This window comes from Polyodon spathula, chromosome 16, assembly GCF_017654505.1.
Source record: "Polyodon spathula isolate WHYD16114869_AA chromosome 16, ASM1765450v1, whole genome shotgun sequence".
NCBI classification, from domain to species: Eukaryota; Metazoa; Chordata; class Actinopteri; order Acipenseriformes; family Polyodontidae; genus Polyodon; species Polyodon spathula.
The window spans coordinates 26,005,690-26,028,078 of NC_054549.1; the positions used below are offsets into that span (position 1 = coordinate 26,005,690).

At 37.3% G+C, this 22,389-nt stretch overlaps 1 protein-coding gene across 4 annotated transcripts in view; it reads right to left on the reverse strand.

Annotated features, from left to right (window-relative positions):
- LOC121329036 (transmembrane and coiled-coil domains protein 1-like) overlaps nucleotides 1–8,548 on the reverse strand; it is a 37,846-nt gene extending 29,298 nt beyond the window's left edge. For 2 of the 4 annotated variants that reach the window (XM_041274279.1, XM_041274275.1), the window contains exons 1-2: nucleotides 8,452–8,548; nucleotides 769–1,547 (exon numbers count right to left, since the gene is read on the reverse strand). The gene's annotated coding sequence lies outside the window, so the exon portion shown is untranslated. The remainder of the gene's footprint in view (nucleotides 1–768; nucleotides 1,548–8,451) is intronic. The other 2 variants (XM_041274277.1, XM_041274276.1) reach the window with 2 other exon arrangements.
- Between the last annotated feature and the right edge of the window lie 13,841 nt (nucleotides 8,549–22,389).

A 22,389-nucleotide genomic window follows, 5' to 3' on the forward strand; every position in this document is an offset into this window, starting at 1 on the left:
GCCCCAGACCCTGCCGATGAGAAACATCCCCATAATGCTGCCACCACCATGCTTCACATTGGGTTTGTGCCAAACATAACGCTTTGCATTTAGGCCAAAAAGTTCCATTTTAGTTTTGTCAGACCACCAAACTTTTTTCCACATGGCTACAGAATCTCCCGAGTGTTTTCTTGCATACTTCAAATGGGATTCAAGGTGGGCTTTCTTGAGTAATGGCTTCCTTCTTGCCACCCTACCATACAGGCCAGATTTGTGGAGTGCTTGGGATATTGTTGTCACATGCACACTTTGACCAGCCTCCTGAAGCCTATCCTTAACCGCTAGCTGCAGAGTGTGAGCAAAACAGGAGCTGCTTTCAGGGGGAAGGTAATCAGAGTCATCAGTGACAGTCATTTCTTCACCCTCTGCTTTAAGCTCATCCTCCTCTCGAGCAACGTCTTCACCATATTGGCTGATTTGTCAATGACCATGACGGAGATGTGGCAGGCAAGGTTGTACCAGGCAATGGTCTCCTGGTACCTGTGGTGAATATTGTCTGCTGTATGGGATCCCTTAAACCTCTTGCAGGCAACCACAATACTGTGCATGGTTAGGGCTGTAATTCTTTCATGGTAAAAAAAAAAAAAAAAACTGCTATTCTCACGATCTAAAAATAGATATTTCAAAATATTCCATGATTAAACATAATATGTATCAAAGCAGAAAAAATAGCACTGCCACATTAAAAACTGACCATTTTCTGGAGTTATTAAACATATACATGCTTACCTGAAATGCAAAAGTGCAGAATATATTGTTTTTTAAGTCCACATTTTAAAGCCATTCTATTTTCACCATCAGTGAATTCTCAAACAAAATAAATAAATACATAAATGCACGTAAAAATAACAGACACATGAAATGTCCCCTTCTTCTACTGGACAGTGCGATCGAGCAGAAACATTTTTGATCTTTGATGTAGCTGGTGCTTTTTTCATTGAAGACATTGTAAAGCTCTATGTAGTGTGTTCAAGCATTTACCGGAAGAAAACTAAACCAGTTGCCAGGTTCCTAAATACAGTATAACAGGTACTGTGTCAATAAGGCAAACGTTTGCTGTATTTATTTTTAAGTGATCAAAATATGTAGATTTACACCACTCTTCCAGAAAAGGGAACTACATATTACACAGCAGTGGGTACAATAGATGGAAATCATGAAATCTGTGGTAACCATGAAAAAATACAGCCTTATGCATGGTATAATCCAAGGTGTAGAGACCAGATATCCTGATGAAGGAACGCATATCCCTACTACTCCAGATTGTCAATGGTGAGACACATATCCTGGGCCTGCTGCAGAGCGCAGGGGGGGGAAGTGTGCAGTTGAGATGTGTACGCTGGGCAAGGTGCAGCAGGGCTCGGCAGTGGCCTTAAACTCACAGGAGGCAGCAATATCCATAGAGAGATGTATGAGGTCACTTTGTAATGGAGAAGGCAGATGGCTGAGTGCGGTCAGATCATGAGGGTGGTGTGTTGATCAGCTCAATAGAGAGAATGATGCTTTGTCTGAAAATACACAAACGCAATAGTCAACACAAATTACAATAAAAAAATAAAAAAAACTTCTGGAAGCACACTCAATTCTCTCTGTTTTACTCATTTGCTGCTGAATAATTAACACAAATGTCATGATTAACTTACCTTCATGTGCCTCTTCTGGTAGGATGACTTGTATTGCAGTGTGGGCCAAAAAGTTGTCCACATCTGCCAGTTTTGTAGCCTTAGGAGTGGCTGGCATACTGACTGTTTACAATATTGACTTGTGTCGCAAAGCAAATCACAGCAGATGTATGACCCCACCATCAACACTAACATCTTATACACTGCCCGCTAAATCAACTTCAGTTATTCAGAGTAATAATTCTCCTCACTGTTTTCTTTTATTATACTTTAACCTAACTAACTGCACCATTCTACTCCAACACATCAAATAGCAGTATGCTGCTCAAATGAACTTCTCACAGTGGCGACACATTACCTAAACTGAAGTCATTGTTAGTCAATTAAATTGGCTTCAAAATGAAAGCAGTTGAGCAATCACGACAATTATGATGTCTCTAAAATATAAATTTCCAGTTTTAGCTCCAAGTCCTTCAAAGGAATTAGAATTGGGAATTGATTTTAAAAAGGAATTGGAATTGAAAAAAAAGGAATTGAACCCAACCCTGATTACAACCCTTGTTTGATCAAATTGATGCACAACAAAAGACATAAAGTCATTAAAATGAGACTCTAATATCAACAGGATGTACAGGCTATGGGTGAGTCTGTACACCGGTCCTGTTATTCTACATCGCTATTACCGTAATTAGGGTATACAACGGTTAACAATAAGTTCATGTTCCTATGAACAAAGTCAAAGAAAAGGCCATTTCCATATGAACACCTTTCCATTCAACATCATGTAAAATCAAGTCTCAGCACTACTCAGCTTTCTCACCAAGTCTCAAGCTGAATGTTCCACCCACTTCCACCTTGCTGTCAATCACCATCATGACCGCCATTTTGCCTCTGCATTTTTCTACTGCAAACATGCCACTAAACCAAGCGATGATACTTGCATCCTCAGCAAAGTGTCTGAGAAGGACCTTTTTTGTGAACAGATTATACTGTATTTTGAAAACTGTTTTGAAAGAAACTGTCAATGACACAGAAATGTCAATATCTCAGTAGCAGAGAAGAGTGACTGCAGTAGGATAGTCTACTTATTGTTGTTATTAACAGTATTTCAACTTTTTTAGGTAAAACAAGATTTTTTTTTTTTTTGGAAGCTTACATGTGCAATGTCACGTGAACTGTAGATATTAATCCAATAACATATGTCTTAGTATTAAATTATATTTATTTGTTATGGTGTTGCTATACATATTTTATTTCCCCTGTACCAAAAATAAACAACTCATCTCTGCTCTTACATTTATGTACTTATTTATTTTATACTGCAGCTTCACCTTGTTTTGAGCAAATGATAGATATTCTTCTTATTAAAATAATATATTGTATATATTGGGTGTTCATTTAAAGTTTTAGAATTCTTTAAAACAAAAACAAGTTAAATTGCAATCACATTTTTTCAGCTTTCTGGTATAGTATTATATAAAATGCCAAAGTTGAAATCATTCTGTGAAAGGAGTTGTGATTTTTTTGGTGAATGACCATAATTGAAGTAATTTACAATAGTGTAGTATTTCTCCATTTTTTGTAAGCCTTTGTTTTAAAACTTGCATGATGTACTGTATACCTTGGTGTTAAGGTTACCACAGTATTTTTTTGACGGTCATACCTTGAAAATTTTATACTGGCCCATCCCTAATGCCGGTATTATCAAAGGTCATTGTGTCTCTTAGCTGACAAACACAGTACTGATCTTGTGCACACACACACACAGGGTGTGGCACGTTCTGATATTATCAGTCTGTTTGAGTTTCAGTCAAAGTAGGAGTCTGTGCGTTTTTTTTAGACACTTCCTCAACCCATATTTTCTTCTGAAAAAAAAAGTTAAATGAAATGAACATTCTAAATGTTTGCCATTTATTTTCTTTAAAATAACTCAAGCATGGGCTTGCATTTGAGTGCTGTTGTCTCTACTGGACCTAGCAGCCATCAATTCCTTTGTTTTGTACAAGGAATGCACTGGGGAAAATCAGTAGGAGAGATTTCATCTTGAAGCTAGCCACAACGCTTCGGCAGAAACAATTTGATCAGAAAACTGCAAAGCAGCAGAGAAACGCAGCTCAACCTGGATTCTGTGCTGCACTGAGTGACACACACACAAGAGATGTTACTTTCGTTTTAGATTAAAGAATACTTTTGTTTTTACAGTTTTGTATGTACATAAACCTGTTTACTCTAATTTCTTTTGAAATTTGTATTTTATTACAGTTTTTCATTTATATATGGTAAGTTTGAAAATAAACTCTTTTATGTTTAATTGTTCATTTAAATACTTTTACCTTTCGGCTGTGCGGGTGTTTGATATGATGTGCTTGAATAAAACTTTTGAGTTGTATCCGGTAGTCTTTCATTTTAATATTGATGTTTAAAATGTACTGTGATAATGACTGCCGTCGGCGGTTGTAGGTAAGAATATAACTGTGGCAGTTCTAGTGTTAAAGTAGTCCATAAATGTACACTTTGTGTGTGTCTGTGAGATTAAGTCAGAAGAACTGGATCTTGACTGCTGAAATCTCTTGAGCCACAAGCATGATTCTTGCTCCGGTTTACTTAGGTTTTTACAGCTATTTTTATAATTAAAAAGAGACTGACCCTGCCCTTAAAGTTGCACAGCCAAAAGGACAACCTTTGCTGTTTCACGATGTATTCGCGTGACAACATCAGAGTCATGACTGTAGAGTCGATTTTCACGTCCATGTAAACCCAGCCACTGTCGACATTCTTTTAGGCTACTTTATGAAACTGATCAGAAGTACAGCATTGAAGTATCTGCAATGTGTTGAGGTGTTTTGTGAGGTAATGCAGTTGACAACAAGGGCAGGTGTAGTGAACATTATAGAACTAAGAGCAAGGATAGAGGTACACCTGTCTTAAAGCTGCTGCACATATTGGCTAGCTGAACCCAGCCACAGCACTTTATACATTTTTTAATTAAATAAGCTACCATCTCTTGGGTTTACACACAATATTTACAGTAATTTAAAAATGCAATTTTTCAGGAGTTCTAGCTGTCTCAAATTCAAATCTGTATTTCTTTGTATACCACAGGGAATTCCACAGTCCTTCCTAACCAATAGAAAAGCATCATCACATACAGCACAGTTATTAATCATTACATTGAATAAGGCAGAACTCCCTAAATAGAAATCATGGATATACTGCGTATTTAAGTATAATATACTGTAGCCATTTCTGACGGTTTAAAATTGTTGAAACTACAACTATAGCAAGTCTGTGTCAGTTTCATAACAGGTCCTTAAAGCACAGCTCAGTGTCCCTTTCCTTCAGTAAAACTAAACTGAGGTTTAAAAAGTAAAGCCTTTATTACATTGGGTTTATCGTAGGATTTAATGACTTGCAAAGCCTAGAAAAGCACTGGAGGCTGGGCAGTCAATTCCTCTGTCGTATAATAATTGACTACAAACAGGGAAACAAATTAATACAGTATCTGTTTATTTTTTTAGATGGTAATTTCCTATATTCAAAAAAGCATTAACAAGCAACAAAACCACTTTCTGTAACTTGGCCTGCCTTTCTATGTTGTTTTTGTATTAATAATTAATTTCTAAATGCACCGGCATTAATAACGAGTAGTACATGGTTTCCTGTGCATAAAAAACAGCCTTGTGATGTTTAAGTGCTGCTTGGTTTTTGTGCATAGCTGTAACTTTTTTCGACTCTAGCATTAGGAAGGTTTCAGGCTCTTAGTGCTGTGCAGTTTCAGTACAGGAACTACAATTTCAAGCAAGGCCCTGGGTCCCCTTTTTCCTGTTCTGGGGAGCTCCAAATTGGCACCCCTTAAAAGTCACCTCCCGCCACAGAACAATGCTCCAGTGTTAGATAGCTACCAGGACCCAGAGCTGTGTACGACTACTGTACTGAATGCATCCCGCCTTTCTGCTTTTAACAACAACAACAATAATAACAATAATAATAATAATAATAATAATAATAATAATAATAGTTTGGAACTAGATAATGTAGGTGTGATGTCCAGACAAAAGGTCAGACACACTGATAGGCAGCCTTTATATACTCAATAATTTGTGCTAAAAAATGTCTTTAGAAAATTTCATCACAATTGGACATGCGATTCTCTAGGAATACACAATTCTAAAATAACATAAAACAATAACTGGATGGACAATCACCCTCCATATTCCACAAGTATAGGATACATTATAAAACTTGAGTTAAAGAAGGTCCTTAGCAAGTTTTGCGACAATCTGAAAAGTGGTTATCTAGCTGCATGTAAAACTGTGGGGGATAATTAACACAATTGTAATCCTGACAACATTAATAATGAAAACAATATCCCCATTGCTACTTAAAAAACAAGGCTTGGTCATTTTTAAACAAACGAAATTCCTGGCCAGAATACTGTACAAATTGTTTATACAATTGCTTTAGTTTACAACTTGTTTCTAATTTTTTGTGTTTTATGTTTAATATGGAGATGCATTACATTATTGAACTAAAGCTTACTTCTATGATATTAAAAGCATTATTTTACCCATAATGTTATAGTATTTTGCATGGATTTTTATCCCTTGGTGTAATGAAAAAAAAAAGAAAAAGGTCAGTAGAACTTGGAATCAGTAAAGTTAAAATAGTGGTTCAATTTCACAAGGGTTAAGTACCAACGATGAACAAAACAGGTTAATGACTAGGCAAATATTCAACCCCTTTAAGAGCAGTGCACCCTTTTTGAAAGCAAATATGTGCTTTGCATATACTAAACAAGTAGCCGACTGATCCCACAGCTTTGTATAGCTGGTTCTGAAAGGATCCCGATAACTCAACAGTGATACATGGCTTTGTAACCCATTCTGTACACTCACACCACTCTGTAAAAAAGAACCATCTGTCCGTCTCCTCTCAATTTCCAAAGGTGACCCTGGTCTCTGAGCTGTGCTGAAATCCTGCCTAACTGTGCTTACTCCTTTCAGTAGTTTAAACACTTTGATTACCGTATTCCTTCAAATTTAAGACACTTTTTAAAACATTTTTTTCTCTCAAAATTGACCTGCATCTTAAATTTGTGTATAGTGATGCATGTACTAAACTCAGAGGATGATGACTAGGAGAGATTAGTTGTTGTTACAGGCATGTTAATTTATCAATATACAATATGCTTTACCAGTATACCTGACTGATGAGTTTGTAGAATTACAATGCAAAAAGTGAACTATTTCTTTGTATAAATGACTCATATGCATAAATGAGGTTGTATCTTTGTAAATAAATCTTTATTTGATGTCTTATTTTTTTCTCAAATTGAGGGTGACTAATTCCTCTAGAGATTAAACAAATAAATCAATATACTTGGATTATAATTTAGATTCTTTCTACAGCAAAACACAGAACATATACTTTTATCATAGTCTTACTACTGACATTAAGATGCTATTTTGATTGTGGTGCTAAAGGACTTAAAAGTGTAGGTTGCAAATAATAAAACATTTTTTTGTACATGTGATAGTCCCAAGTTGTATTTAACCCTATGAACCTCAAACAAGAACTTTAATTCCCAGATGCCATTGCAGCTCCTCCATGCTCCCTGTTTCCACTTCCCAGTAACCAAGCGCTGCAAAATGCAACTTTAAAAGGTAACTATAAATAAAAACGAATACATGAAATGCCAACATTTGGACCAGCTGTAGATTAGCCATACAGTTTGGTCTTTTAATAGACCCATAGTTGTTTGACGGTAGTCGTGGGAGAGGGGCACAGAGAATCTAAACGCACATAGCTGCAAGTTTTGGAACTGCAGCTTCACTGACTGTACATGTGAAATACAGTGCTAAGACAGCACATTTTATACGGCTAAAAAAAAAAAAAAAAAAAACACACACACACACACACCACACAAAGAATTCAGTTTGGCTTTGTCTGTGTTTTTCCATTCAATATACAACATAGTGTTACTGTACACTAGAATGGGAACTGTTGTTGCCTGTACAAAGCACACAACTCGTTAATGGAGGCTGGTAGGGGGTTTTGTGAAAGCACCGTTCAATACAAAATGTGCAAAGTACAGTGTTCAGATCAAAACAAGTGTTGTGTTGTCTGCTAAATGTTGGCTTCTGATTTATTTAACGATATGACATGACTTTGACTATTTATCATTTGTACTATCATGAGTGAAGCGTACATCAGTAGATGCGAGTACCGGTTCACATCAAATGCTGTGTTTTTTCATAACACGATAAAAAAAATAAATAAAAAAAAATAACTTGATTGTTGCATAGCACTGTATTTCGTATAATAACACTTGTTTTCGCTAAATTGACACGACTGTCGAGTTGAGCCTAGACGGGATCACACAAAACATATATAAAAGCAGACCTAGTAAACAAATAACATATAAATAAAAATCTGATTCCCACGTAATCTTTTTATAACGTGGACCATTCTTATATACTGCACTTAAATATTTTAATAAGCATGTAAAAATATTTTAAAATCAAACGTTCATAATATAACTGAATGAAACTGTGGCACAGGTTCTGTATCCCCTTTGTGTGTGTGTGTGTGTGTGTGTGTGTGTGAGTGAACCTGTACAGTGAGTGTGTGCGTTGTTAAACTCAAAACTAAACCCACACAGACATTACCGATAAAACAGCGCAAACACTTTATCAGAACACGAATAAACATATCACACAATTTGAGACAGCACTTTCTTATCCGTCTTGTAAAATTAAATGCTGTTAGTTAATTTAGATTTGACACTTACAGGAACAGTGACTGGCCTGCGCTGATGTTTCATTCCTCCATAAAATAACACTCCCATGATGACGTCTGGGGGCGCGTTCTGCGCCATGACGTAGTAAGAGGGGGTCGCGGTTCCTGATCCGATTGTCTGCAACTGTGTTGAGAATGTGGTTGGTGTAGTTGGTGTGTATCTATTTGTGATTAATTTTATAGCTACAGAAAAAGTAGTCGTAGTAAATGAGGGTAAAACGAGTTTACCCTCTTCTCATCTGGGGAGTATGCAGCGTACACACGTCTCACTTAAACTTAGAATAAAGCGTTTCCGCAGTGTTACTTTATTGTGATATGCAAATCCTGGCAATACCAGTTGTTCAAGCAATAGCATACTCCAGTTCATTCTATGAAGCAACGCTGCACTTAATGAACGGTTGAATCTCTTCTGATTAACCTTTTTAACCGACACGCTCGTAATCTACAGTAGTGTGCACATTAGAACACCTCGAGATTTGTCATTTTTATCCTTTACCACCTGCATGAAAACCTCGGTGTGAGAATTAAACATTTTGGTCAGTAATCAGTTATATAGAAACAAACTTGGTTTGTGTTTTTCAGGCACAATAAAAGCAGATCAAACCTATGAAAAATACAAGTTAGTAGGAACAATTGTGCCTGTTTGCTTGGTGCTGGGCATGGCTGCCCCAATGGTTTCTTGAAACTTGGCTTGTGTTTTTGATATCTCCATTTTAAATGGCTTGTCCCTTTTCATAACTTGGCATTTTTTCGCAATGTGTTTTTTCAGGGGTGTAGCTTACACTGAGGCAGCCGAGGCACACTTACCAGTCCCAGCAGTGGCAGCACCAGTCTTACCAGTTACAGTTGTAGCAACAGTGTCACCCGTCTCAGCATTAACTTCAGTAGCAGTGAACCAAATGCATGTCTCATATTGCGTTGCAGTTTGCATTAATAGTCTCCGGGCTTCATGAACAGGACATGCAGGTTTTTTTTTTTTTATTAGACAAAAATTTGAATCTATTCCTAGCTACACCCCTGGATATACAGTGGATTGCAGAAGTATTCACCCCCCTGCAAAGTTTTCATATTTTGTTGGCCCCTGAGCATACTCCACGACTCTTTCAATTTAGACTTTACATGTAGAATCTACACAAACTACTCCACATTGATAAAGTAAAAAAAAAAAAAATGCATATAGAATATAAATACTGTAAGTCATATTTACAGAGAAAAACAGATTAATCTCAGTTGCATAAGTATTCAAACCCTTTGCTACTACAGCCCTAAATCAGTTGAGGTGCAAATGATTTGTTTGAAAGGTCACAAAATGAGTGAAATGGTTTTAGCCTGTTTGTACTCAAAGTGGTTTAACTTGTAGATAATTTCCCTCAGGTATATAAAGACTTTCAAGCTGCAACTCACATAGTGATCAAACAAGCAACCATGAAGACCAAGCAGCTTTTGAAACAAGGCAGGAATAAAGTGGTAGAGAAGCACAGAGCAGGAGAAGGGTACAAGTAAATTTCAAGGGCCTGATTATCCCTCTCAGCACAGTTCAGTATCTCATAGCCCCATCCATACAGAGTTAACACTGACATAACAAAGGAGGTAGCTGCTTCTGCATCCAGTGCTCAAAGACTATCACAGACATTTGCAGAGCTTTTTGAGATGTTATATTATTAAATAATGACTTGGATCGCATTATTGAGGAGTTTGGTGATAAAACGAGTGATCAGTAGAGGATTTATCAGTATGCACGTCTGTAATATGTAAAAAATGTATCACACAACACTGCCTGTTACACCAGCAATTAAACTAACAATACAGGCAGTAATACAGTAGTTTGTTGCCATTTCTGTGTTCCACTAGTCAGTGGGCTCTCCCATGAGCTGGAATTGCCTGCATTTATGCGTAGCCTCCAAGTCACATGAATAGGAAGGCCCAGCCAGAAAAGCAGGGCTTTTAAAACAAACATTTTCAAAGTATGTTTTCCATTTGTGGAGACCATACTCTTCATTTTGACCACATGCTATAGAAGTAAATAATACATGAGACATTTACAAGGATATGTATATAGTACAGACACTTATTTGATGCAGTTCGGACAATTATGCGCATTTAGACTACAGGCGAGTGTGAATGAAAAAACATTTGTTTACACTGCCCTCACTCACGTGTATGTGTCTAGCAGAAAGTAATTTCAGGGCCAGTTACCCTGTCAAAAATGACATTTGAAGGTACCTTTAGGGGAACTAGAGAATAAGGAAAGCCAGGAGTTTTGTTCTTTGCTGTAGTAGTTTTCCCAAGGCAGGGCTATCGTGGATGTACTGTGTGTGTGTGTAATTTTAAAGAGCTGCATTGTGGTAATCTGCTTTTTCATGATACTCTATCACTCTGTGGTAGATGTATGTTACTGCTACTACAGTTCATGAACTACTGTGCTTGACGCATTCTTCTACAAAAATGTGTGCATGTTGCTAAAACGGTGTCGCCAGAGCCACATCTGTGGCTAATCAACGATTTCTATTGGACAAGCCTGCTTTAGGAGACCTTGGATTATATTACTAATACCCCATCCACTCTGCCTGCATAATGCACAACCAACATGCATTGAAACCATGTGATTGCCATTCCCTTCATTGACAATTATGTTTTCAAAATATGAAGGTCGTACATTATTTAAGCAGTGTGATTGGGTTGTCTTGTTCCAGGTTTGTAAAACTCACCCGTGCCTTTCACCTTTTAATAGGAGTTGTAAACATATTTTTGTCTCAAAGGGCCTTTTATTAATATATTAAAGCTCCTTAGGAATGTGTGCTACTAAGTAACTGTAATACGTGATGTGAACTCCCAGACAGTAATTCAGAGAACTGAGAGGGCTGCTGAGCCTTTAATGGCAAACCGTTTGTTAAAATGCTAAGATAAACTTGTGGCTTTCTGCCCAGCATTTTCTCTTTAAAAATACAACTATCTTTAAATATGTTTGGCCCCTGATCCAGTACAGCCGTAGCCTTGGTGCTGGTGTCATTGTTGTGTAGGAGAGACTGTTCATGCATATTCTAATTGAATGACAAAAACCAGCACATTCAACGTTTCCCACTGCACTGCCAATCGCTTGGCCTTTTTTTCACTGGATGCATTCCATTGTGTGTATCCGCAGCTTACATAGGGATGCCATTATAACAGCTTTGTTAGTAGGCCATAAACAAAATAAAAATTGCACAGCAAGGGAGGAGCGCTATTCCCAAGAGAACTCATACAGAAGGGTACACCCAAGCATATTGCAGAGCCATGGCATTTAGAGAATTTACAGTGTTACAATACAGGGTAAAGCTTAGGGCTCTAAGTATATTACATAATAATAGTATGAAGGGAAATGAATAATAACATTAAAGAAGATTTCTTCAAGAAGAAATTAACAAAGTTTACGAGAAACTCTTTGTTAGAAGAAAAAATCTTTCGAGTTGATTTTCCTATTATAAATCTCTTTGTCGAGTTTATTTACCTATTATAAATCTTTTTCTCGAGCTGATTTACTTATAAAATCTCTTTCTTGAGTTGATCCGTTTTTATAAAAAATAGCTGCTGTACTATTACTTATATTTATAATCTTTCAATTGAGTCAAATGAACTGCCTAATGTCTGGAAGTCGGCCTGTGTTACTCCTCTCTTAAAAGCTGGAAATCCATCTGACATGAACAATTACAGACCAATTTCCAATTTGTCAGTTTTGGCAAAAAATGTGGAATCTATATTCAGTAATCAACTGACATGTTACTTGGAAGCAAACAACATTTTAAACATTTTAGGTCAGGTCATAATACTGTGACCACAGCATTGAAAGTTATGAATGATATCAAAATGACTGGATAAAAAAAATCAACATGTTTATCTCCGTTTATCTTTCCAAGGCCTTTGATATGGTTGATCGTGCATTACTCAATAAAAGATTATTACGTGCTGGTATTGGATTTCGAGCAGCTGGATGGTTTCAAAATTACCTTACTAACAGATCACAGATTGTCAAACATGCAAATATGATGACAAATCCTGTTTTGTTAAATAAGGGTGTTCCTCAAGGATCTATTCTCTGCCTGTTATTGTTTACCCTATATATTAGTAACATCTGTGATAACATTACACACTGCAAGTACCATCTTTATGCAGGTGATACTATTTTATGCTCATGTAATCCCTCCCTAATCATTCACAATCAATAATATGCAGGCTGATTTTGATTACATTCAACAAGCCTTAATTAATCTAAAGCTTCTTTTAAATTCTAATAAGACAAAAGCTATGGCATTTTCTTCTACAAGGACAAATGCTACTAAATAATTATCTTTAGTTACTTTAGATAACAAAGTTATTGAGATAGTTGGTAACTGTAAGTATCTGGTTGGATAGTAGTCTCGATTTTAAGATCAATATTGATAATCTTGCAAAAAAAAATCTTTTATGGACTCTGGCCTTGTTTTTCTGTAGTTACAAAAAAAAAGGTTATAAGTTTGCATCGCCATCAACATTAAGCAAACTAGATTCTATACAAATATAAATTAATTAAATAAATATTCTTGTTGAAAGAACAAGCTATGGAAGCAAACCACTGACATATTCAATAGAGTTATGCCAAATTGGAGAGCAGTTGTTGAATTTCACAAGGCACTGCCAAACCTTTTCTGTCTGGGACCTGTGGCAAGGTGCCCCACCCCTGTGTGTATTTTTGTGTTATATGTTGCTTGTTTGTGTTAATGCTGGTGTATTGTAAAGTGCACTGGGTATAAAGTGGGTTATGAGCACAGATGATATAAAGTGTAATTTGTATTTAGGCACGAGGATTGCACAAATCACTTCACGTGCAAAGTAAAAGGGTACTGATATGTGAGCACAGGAGTGCACAGATTAGTTAATGTGCTGGGATTCAAGTGAATAATTAATTGATAATTGAATCCCAGCACAATTGTTTGTATAGATGTACGAAGCACTCACTCAGGGTTGTGTGTTCGGTGAGTGGAAAAGGAGATAATATAAAGTAAAGTAAATTAAATTAAAGCATACAATTGCTATTTTGTGCTGAAAGGACCAGCATAATACTTGTGTGTTTGTTCAGACTCACCATGTTTGTTTGTCTGTTCGTCCGGTGTTTGTTTAGTGTTAATCCTTTTTGTTTGTCTGTTTATTTTAGCCTCAAGCGCCATGTCCTGTTCTTTTGTTTAAATCTTTTATTTGTTTCACTTAGTAAACGCACTGAGCACCACAGCATCTCAGTTTCCATTCCAGTATTGCTTGTCTGTGTACTCCTTTATGGCCTGACGTCACCCTACAGCCAGCTTGTTTACAGACCAGATAACACTTCCACGAAAGTGGCAAAAATAGGGACAAAAGGGAAACCATGCAGCTATTCCCTGACCCCTCAACTGAGAGTCCTGGTAATATTTTGTCTAACCTTCTGTGACAAGAATTAAGGACAGAAGCTGCAGTAAAGTGCTGTTGTGCACTTTAACAAAAAAAAAAAAAATCCCCAAAACATAAACACGGCAGGAGGGCTCAAACAAATGTTTAAACAAAACAAAAAAAAAAAACAGGTCAGGCTGAGCATTCGCCTTCACTACTATAAAGTTTCAAAACAATACAAAAATTACAGTTCGCTCAGCACATGCAGCAGTTTGACGGTACAGTACAAAATTGGAATTAACATCCTGAAAACAGGGAAACCTAGATTAACTGGCTGAGAAATGTATTGGACATCTGTGACTTCTTATTCGTGATTCCTCTCTCATTCTCCCGTAATGCTCTAATACTGAAATCTTCTGGGGACTGGCTGGAAAGAGCAGGTGATGGGTAACACAGTTTTTACTAATTGTAGTGTACAGCTATGGCCAAAAGCTTAACATCACCTAGAGTTTTAGGATTGAGACAATTTTAAAAAATAAACAATATGAAAATGTTATTTAACATCATGTAATCAAAGAAACTACAAAAAAAAGCCATAATAGTAGTATAGTGTTTCATTTTGGATTTAGAAGTGTCACCTTTTTAATCAGTTATTCATTAAGTATACGGGAAAACTACAAAGAGGTATAGCATTCAATATATTGATGTAACATTATTCAGCAGGTTTCATTCGACTTTCTGAAGCTAAATGAATTCATTCTATAGGGGGATGCGAAAATTTTGGCCAGAGCTGTACATGTCTCAGCATTCCAATCAAATATTGAGAACATCTTTGTAAGAATTCCACAAATCTAAACAGAGAACATATTTCTGATTATATTGTCCACTTTAAATACAAAGTATAGAGCAGACACATTGTGTTTTTAGAACTATTTTACATCAAGGCTCAGCAGAGCAAGACAGTGAGAGATTGTCTCTATGCAAGAATCCTGTTGATAACAGAGTAAATATTGCTACAATACATTCCAAAACTACCTCAAGTCACGTGGGCATGAAATACCTCTGTATATCACAAATGGTAAATTCATTAAATACAGTAGTATTGTACATTTAAAAAGCTTTTTGTTTTGAAATTATGGTGTTGATTAAGGTTTTGCATACCAATCATACGGCACAGTGTATTGCTTTCCATTTCAAAGAGACACATTATGATGAGATGACACTATAAATGATCTCATTATGTTGAGATCTGTCATAATTTATCTTGTGATTTCGACATAACTATTTGTTCCATGTTCTCAGTGAGCCACTTTACTTAATGTTACAAAACTAGGAACAAATAATTATTTACTTTCACATACACACACACACCCATATAGACCTTTAAAGCTTATAATTAAGGAGTGAGGTGTCTGTTTTACTAATTTATGATTACTTTTATGCTGAAAATGGTCATTAGGTGTAAAAGTTGGAGATTTGGATTTTCAGTCTACTGTATAAGCTACAGTAGGTGGCACTGTATACATACTCTATGCACATGCCTATATAACATGACTACTGTATAATGGAGGAAGCAGGAGAAAAATATCCACCAGGTGGTGCCAAAGTACAGAAATCAACCATCCTTTATCTCAATTTTATTCCAGGCTTCTTCCGAGTTTCTCAATGGCTCTACTTTAAGCACGTTACAGTAACCAGGACGAGACGACAGGGTTTGTATAATACTGAAATCAGTGTATGGTCTGTGACTTAATCGACTGGGAGCGAGAGATTTAAGTGGTTAGAAATGTTGAAATGGTGTATATTTATCATAAAGGTGCAGAGCATTTTGACAATTGGTTACAATGTTACAAATGTAAGCCCATCAACTATTTTTCTGGCCATTGAGTTACAAACTGTAGGAGGCTTGCAGGCAAATGACTGGCCTTCCACCATGACTCGATTACCCAGAGGGGTGCGGGGTACACGTAGTGCTTTTCCAGAGTTGTATAACACAACATCACGTGGGTCTGAAATCTGCCTTCATCAAACCAGAGCTCCTGTATCAGCCGATGATATTTCTTTTCTTTGTGATGTCATGGACCCTTACATTATATTTTTTTGTTTCTCCGGTAGAACAGGGTAATCACAATTATCTTTTTTTGTTTGCTGTTCATTGTTTCAGGTATTGTAATGTTAGATGCCCAGTACCACTGATTGTTCCTGCCTTTACTGTCCGTCTCCCCTTAAAAAAAAAAAAAAAAAAAGTGATTTGATATGATGGTCACGTAAAAACAAACACATATTACGAGTTATATTTACGTCAATACTACGGATAATGAGGCCGACAGACACATGCTGAGTCTTTGTCTTACTCAGCAAACCAGACAAAACTCAAAAAGAAAATTTTCGTTTAAAAGCAACATAATTAAATTTTATTTAACACAATTGCCTGATATTTTTGGTAATTGTGGAGGGATTATCATGGTGTGGGGGGGGGGGGGGGGGCGGGGGGAGTTAAAAATTAAAGTTTTATTAAAAAGTGTTTATTAAAACCAAAAAAAAAAAAAAAAAAATATATATCTATATCTATAATGTTTAGCACATTACTTGAAATTATATATATTGTAACCGAGCTGCAATGCACTACAGTTCGTTGCCCCTTTAAAACAGCACCCAGCACACAGAAATTGAAGTTTTCAAAAGCGCATGTGCACTATTTTTAATGAACACTCAAAACAAAATAAACACCAAATAAACACCTAGCTCTTATGAACACTAACTACACCGTAGCAGGTCCCTGACTAACGCACAGGACAGCTGAGCTGTTTACATGACATAACACACAAAAAGGCTTTTACACATTACCTTTTCTTACAGTTCAAAGCAGAATCAACCAGGCTCTTCACACAGCAGCCCTGAGCACACTGGCTGCTTCCTTTAAATACCCTGCACCTGACTCTAATTTACAATGAACACCAGGTGAAGGGGATAACTAATAATTAACCAATTAACACAAAAAACAACAAATGTGCATTCTCACATGTTTTTGGCAGGGAGGATATTAACCCCCTCCCTGCCCTTCCGTGTATATATATATATATATATATATATATATATATATATATATATATATATATATATATATTTATTTTATTTTTACTAAGCTTTGTGTCTTCTGTCCACTGATGTTCCCCTGCTGTGTTCGATGTGAACAGTGGTCTGCAAGAACTGCAGAGCGACACGCAAGAAAGCGGCATGCGCACCACGTTTGGCGTGAATGGCCCTTTACAGTTGTATTTCCTGGGACATTGTACCTCAGCAGTTTGTTCTGGATTAAAGTAGATTACTGACATGTCAGTCAGAAAGGGAAGCAGCTGGTTGGTTAATGACAGGAAATAAGCCATGGAAGGTATGGGGACAATTTCACCTTATAGTTGAAATGGCCAAGCAAGCAAGCAAGCAAGGACATTTGAGACCCATTTAATGAATGAAAGTGCAAAAGAGGTAGGTTTTATGGTTTTTATTTTATTTTGTTAGCTATAACCACTCTAAAATCTGCCAAAATCATATAGAAATTGAGGTGAAGTCTGAGGTGTTGAGCTCATCCATAGTATATGTTTCAACATTACACACAGTTCTGGATATCATTGACATAAAAAATCTATATTAAAGGATCACTGTTACCCCATTCACATAGAACGGATATGGCGGCTCAGTACAGGCTAGAGCTGCATTTTTGTCTGTGAACTGCCTATGCTGGCTCTATGCAGACATATTTGAATGTGTCTCTAAATCAACTCTGGAGGTAGTTTAAGTGTAGAGATTGAGACACCTTCACTGCATTGAAACACTGTCAGAGTATCTGTCAGTATCCTATAAATTCCCTTGAATTTGACCATTTGCATGAGAATCCGTTACATAAAGAAATGAGGAAAAAAAATTAATAATACAGTAGTCTCCGACTAAGAGAACACCCCTTGGGAAATAAGCAAAGTGTTCTTATAGCCAAAGTGTTCTCTAAAGGCCAAGCCAGACAGTAGCGGCACGGCACCGCTGTGCATGTTCACCTGGACACTCAGGACTGGTCTGCACTACAAGGTACAGTAGTTGTCAGTACCACACCATAGGTTATGTACTCTAATACAATTTACATCTATGGCCAAAAGTTTTGCATCACCTAGTAGAATATTAGGTTAGAAAAAAACAACTTTATGAACATAATTTAAATGTTTTATTTAACATCATGCAATGTAAGAAACTACAAAATGGTATCTCAAAAGTCTGCAATAGTAGTACAGTATATCATGTTAGATTTCGAAATGTCACAATTTTCAGTTTTTGGAAAACTACAAAGCGATATGTAATTACAAAATGTCAGCATAACATTATTAATTCTATAGGGCGTGATGCTAAACTTTTGGCCATAGCTGTAATGCACCCCATATAATCTACAAAATAAAAACACTGGTTTGTTTTTCTGTCATCTATATGCAGGTGTGTGAAATGAGCGATCAGTTTAGCAAAGAAACAAACAATACGCTGCTGACAGCAAGAAGCCTACTACTAAAGTGTAGAAAATATATCCTTTGACAGCCAGTTATTTAATAAAAATAGTAGTGAGTTACAGAAATTTTAAAAAAGGCAAAACTTGACAACAGTATTGGCTACAGGAAGGATGCTCATCGGGGGCTATGTATAAAATACTGACTTGCCTGTCCTTGTATGAAATATATGAGGGATCAAACACTTTAGGGTGCTTGGACACCTCCATAGACAATAGCTCTGTGAAAGGTTTGTGATTGTATTAAGCAGGCTGAAATTGTGCTGTGTGAAAGCTCACTCTGAAGTTACTCAGTCCCAACTTATTTTGTATTGATGCTGCTTTTGTGGAGGGAGTTTTTGACAGGAGGCTGACCATCTCTGCATCTCTTTGTTCTTCGAAACAGTGCCATACACCACTGTCTTTTACACAGCCAGCCGATGAAGGGTAACCTGAAACTGCCCTAATAAACTGTGCAAGGTTGTAAAATTACAGAGAAATATAAATAAATCTATACCAAATACTAATGTGTTCTTTTTAGATCTTGTTACCGCGTGAAACTTGTCGTCAAGAAGGCTGCTTTTAAACAGCTAAACTTACATCAAGAAGGTGGACACAGCCCTTTAGTTGTAACTGGTGTGACTGAATACAAAAGACTTGCAGGCAGGATAAGCCAGGCAAGGGTGTCTCATTACAGCATCTGAAATTACACAGGATTCCAATTATTTTATTGTCAGCAGCTCAGGAGTGATTGTAACTATTGCCTCTCACGTTTCATTTCTTTAAAAAGCTATAATTATCTTGCTCTGCTTGAAGGACTCACATAAAGAGAATGTTTTTTGACCCAGCCCTGGTGAACAGGATCCCAATGCGTAATTGCAGTGTGTCTCTGAGACGATACTGTAGGTCTCAGGTTAACACAAAAGAGGTCTGGGTGCCACTCACATGTCTGGCTCAATGGTAGCTTGACACTGTCAGAGTGAGGCATTCTTCCAGAAGTCCTAGAGGAGCCCTGCTGCCTAATAAAAGGGAAATGTTTTTACTTGCGGAGTGTAGTGATCAGGAAGAAGAGCTGCTAGCCCAAGGATAGACTCTGACAGGGGCTGGTGAGACAGACATGCTGCAGTCACACATGTATTCAAGATGTATGTGATTTACACAAATTATAATGTTATTAAATGCTAAAGTTGATTCATTTTAACAATCAAAAGGCATACTAGGATATATATGCTTATTAGCCTGGATGGATGCTTAAAGAAAAAGTTGTAATGGGTACAGAAATTCAGGGTTATATTAACCCATGTCCTTCTTTAAGTTCTATTTAATTTCATTATGAAAAGGTATGAGTGAGAGGAGGCTCATCAATACTGATGGGTAACCTCCCTTATTTTGTATGTACTCTTGGGTATAGAGTATTCCCTCCAGACTTGGATTTGCTGGTTTTGGGAGCCCATGAAGCATAAACTGAAAATTAGATATGGTCAAACAAAGATTTAATCTCAGATCACCACAGAGTAGGATGAGAAAGAGCAGGGGAAGGAGTATCGATCTCTGAGGCACTAAACCAGTGCAAACTTGAGCTAACTGTCCAGGCAAGTACTCTTCTTTCTGTGTATGTTTATAGATGATATATCCATGTTCCACCGGGGATTCCCACTGATTTAAAAAATTCATATTTCATGTTTTTATCAAAAGCCTTAGCAGATGTTGTACAAGAGAGCCAACCTGGTTGACTCAGTGCTTCCCTGTAAACATGATTTGGCAGAATGATAGCGTATGGAAAAGGGGACCCAGCTATGATTATCAAGCATGATTGCCTTTACATGTACTGCAGCCTCAGGGACATGTGTCTCAGCACACTGACTAAAGGAAACATGTTTGAGTACACTGACTCTCAGGAAATGTGTATGAGCACACTGACTCGGGGAAATGTGTCTGAGCACACTGACTCAGGGAAATGTGTCTGAGCACACTGACACTCAGGAAATGTGTCTGAGCACACGGACTTGGGGAAATGTGTCTGAGCACATTGACTCTGGGAAATGTGTATGAGCACACTGACTCTGGGAAATGTGTCTGAGCACACTGACTCAGAGGATAATTAACTCTTAAACCATCCGCTCTTGATGACCATGCTCACCACAGGACTTCTGTCAGGCTACAACTTTATTGAAAACATGATGTGGAGTCTGATGTTCAATGTATGTCTAACTGCATATGGACTGAAAGTCTCCCTGTTTAAAACAATGTGACTCACCTTTTTGCCTGCTTCCAGACACATCTCTGGCCTTCTGCTTCTATCTAAACTGTGCATCAGAAAAATAATGACAAAATCGGAATCACCTTTTCCTCAGTTCTCATCTTGTGAAACCTAAGAATTCCTTTAAAGCATTTTGTTTGGCATTTTAATTAGGTAAATACAGAGTTATTTATTTTATTTTACTCTGAAATCATGTCCAATTATTACAAACTTGAAATGGTCAGCTTATCTACATGGTTATGTGCAGCAGTACGAACCCCAATTGATTGTCACAATGTAACCTTTGCATCCTGTTTGGGTTCAGACCTGCTTGTTGACACTGTGATCCACATTGTAGGCTGTGACACATAACAGAACAGAACACCCTAACACTAAAAAATGGTATACTGATTATACCTCATTTTAATACAAGTAGGTTATGCAGATTTAATGCAGAATGGGGACTGTTTACTGCACAGGAGTTGTTAACTTTTAGTCATCTGAAGCAAGGCATCCTTGTGTGATGGATGGTGCACAGCAGCAAAGCAGGCAAATGAATTGTCTCCCCCAACTCCCAGCCCACTCTGCCTTTAGAATAGATTACAACTTAAAGCAGTAATTTATATGCAGTGCAGGGTTTTAACAAACAGTAACCAGTAATGACGCATCAAAAGAAGAGTCTGTCCTAAAGAGGTTTTAATGAAAGAATTACATCAATTCGCATTGCACATAACATAATGCAAATAGTGCAGAGTATTCGTATAGACTGTCTATATCGCTTGTAGAGAGAGGAGGCCCATTGGCCCATCAATGCTCATCTGGTTCCTTGCAGCTAGCTGAACTCAGAACTTTGTCTGGTTGGCTTTTAACAGATACCAATGACACAACAGCAGCAACGTGGCTTGGTAAGCACCCTTATAAAGGTGGACCATAGTAGCAGCATAGCAAACTGTACTAAAGAATAGTAAAATCATAGGCAAGCATTGTAAAGATAGGTATGGTAAAGCATAGGTAAGCATTGTTAAGAGAGGTATGGTAAAGCATGGGTAAGCATTGTAAAGAAAAATATAGTAAAGCATAGGCAAGCACTGTAAAGAGAGATATGCTAAAGACATATGAATACTATAACCATGGAAAAAGCATGGAGAAACTGCAAAGTTACCATGCAAATTTACCATGGTAAACTTTTATAAGGGCCATTCCATACACTCACTAGGTCCTCTGTACTGAGTCTGTCTCAATTCCATTTTCGACGGGTTAAAATGGAAACAGACTTAGGACAGAGGATAGGAGACAGTAGTGAGGGTATGGAGTTGGAAACCAAGCTATGTTGTTGGTGCTGAATCATTGGGATCAGTGAACCATTACAACAGGACAATCGTCAATGGTCTCCTCTCTTTTGTAAATGCGTTTACGTAAAGTAAGCAAGTTTTTATATATATGTGTACCCCCCCCCCCCCCCCCCCCCCCCCCACCCCCCCCCCCCCCCCCCCCCCCCCCCCCCCACCCCCCCCCCCCCCCCCCCCCCCCCCCCGTGTGTGTGTGTATATATATATATATATATATATATATATATAATATCCCACACAGTGAAGGATGGGGAAGAAATAAATTAGCTTGGTGTTTTGTCCACATAGGTAAATGCTGGGACAATGAAATAAAAAATGTTATATGCTTGTCACTTTCGAGACCCTTTCACTCTGTCTTCTTGTACAAAGAAATACTGGGCCACAGCTGAATTCAAAACAGACAGTGCCTGTATATATATTTATGTATTACACACAAAATAAACA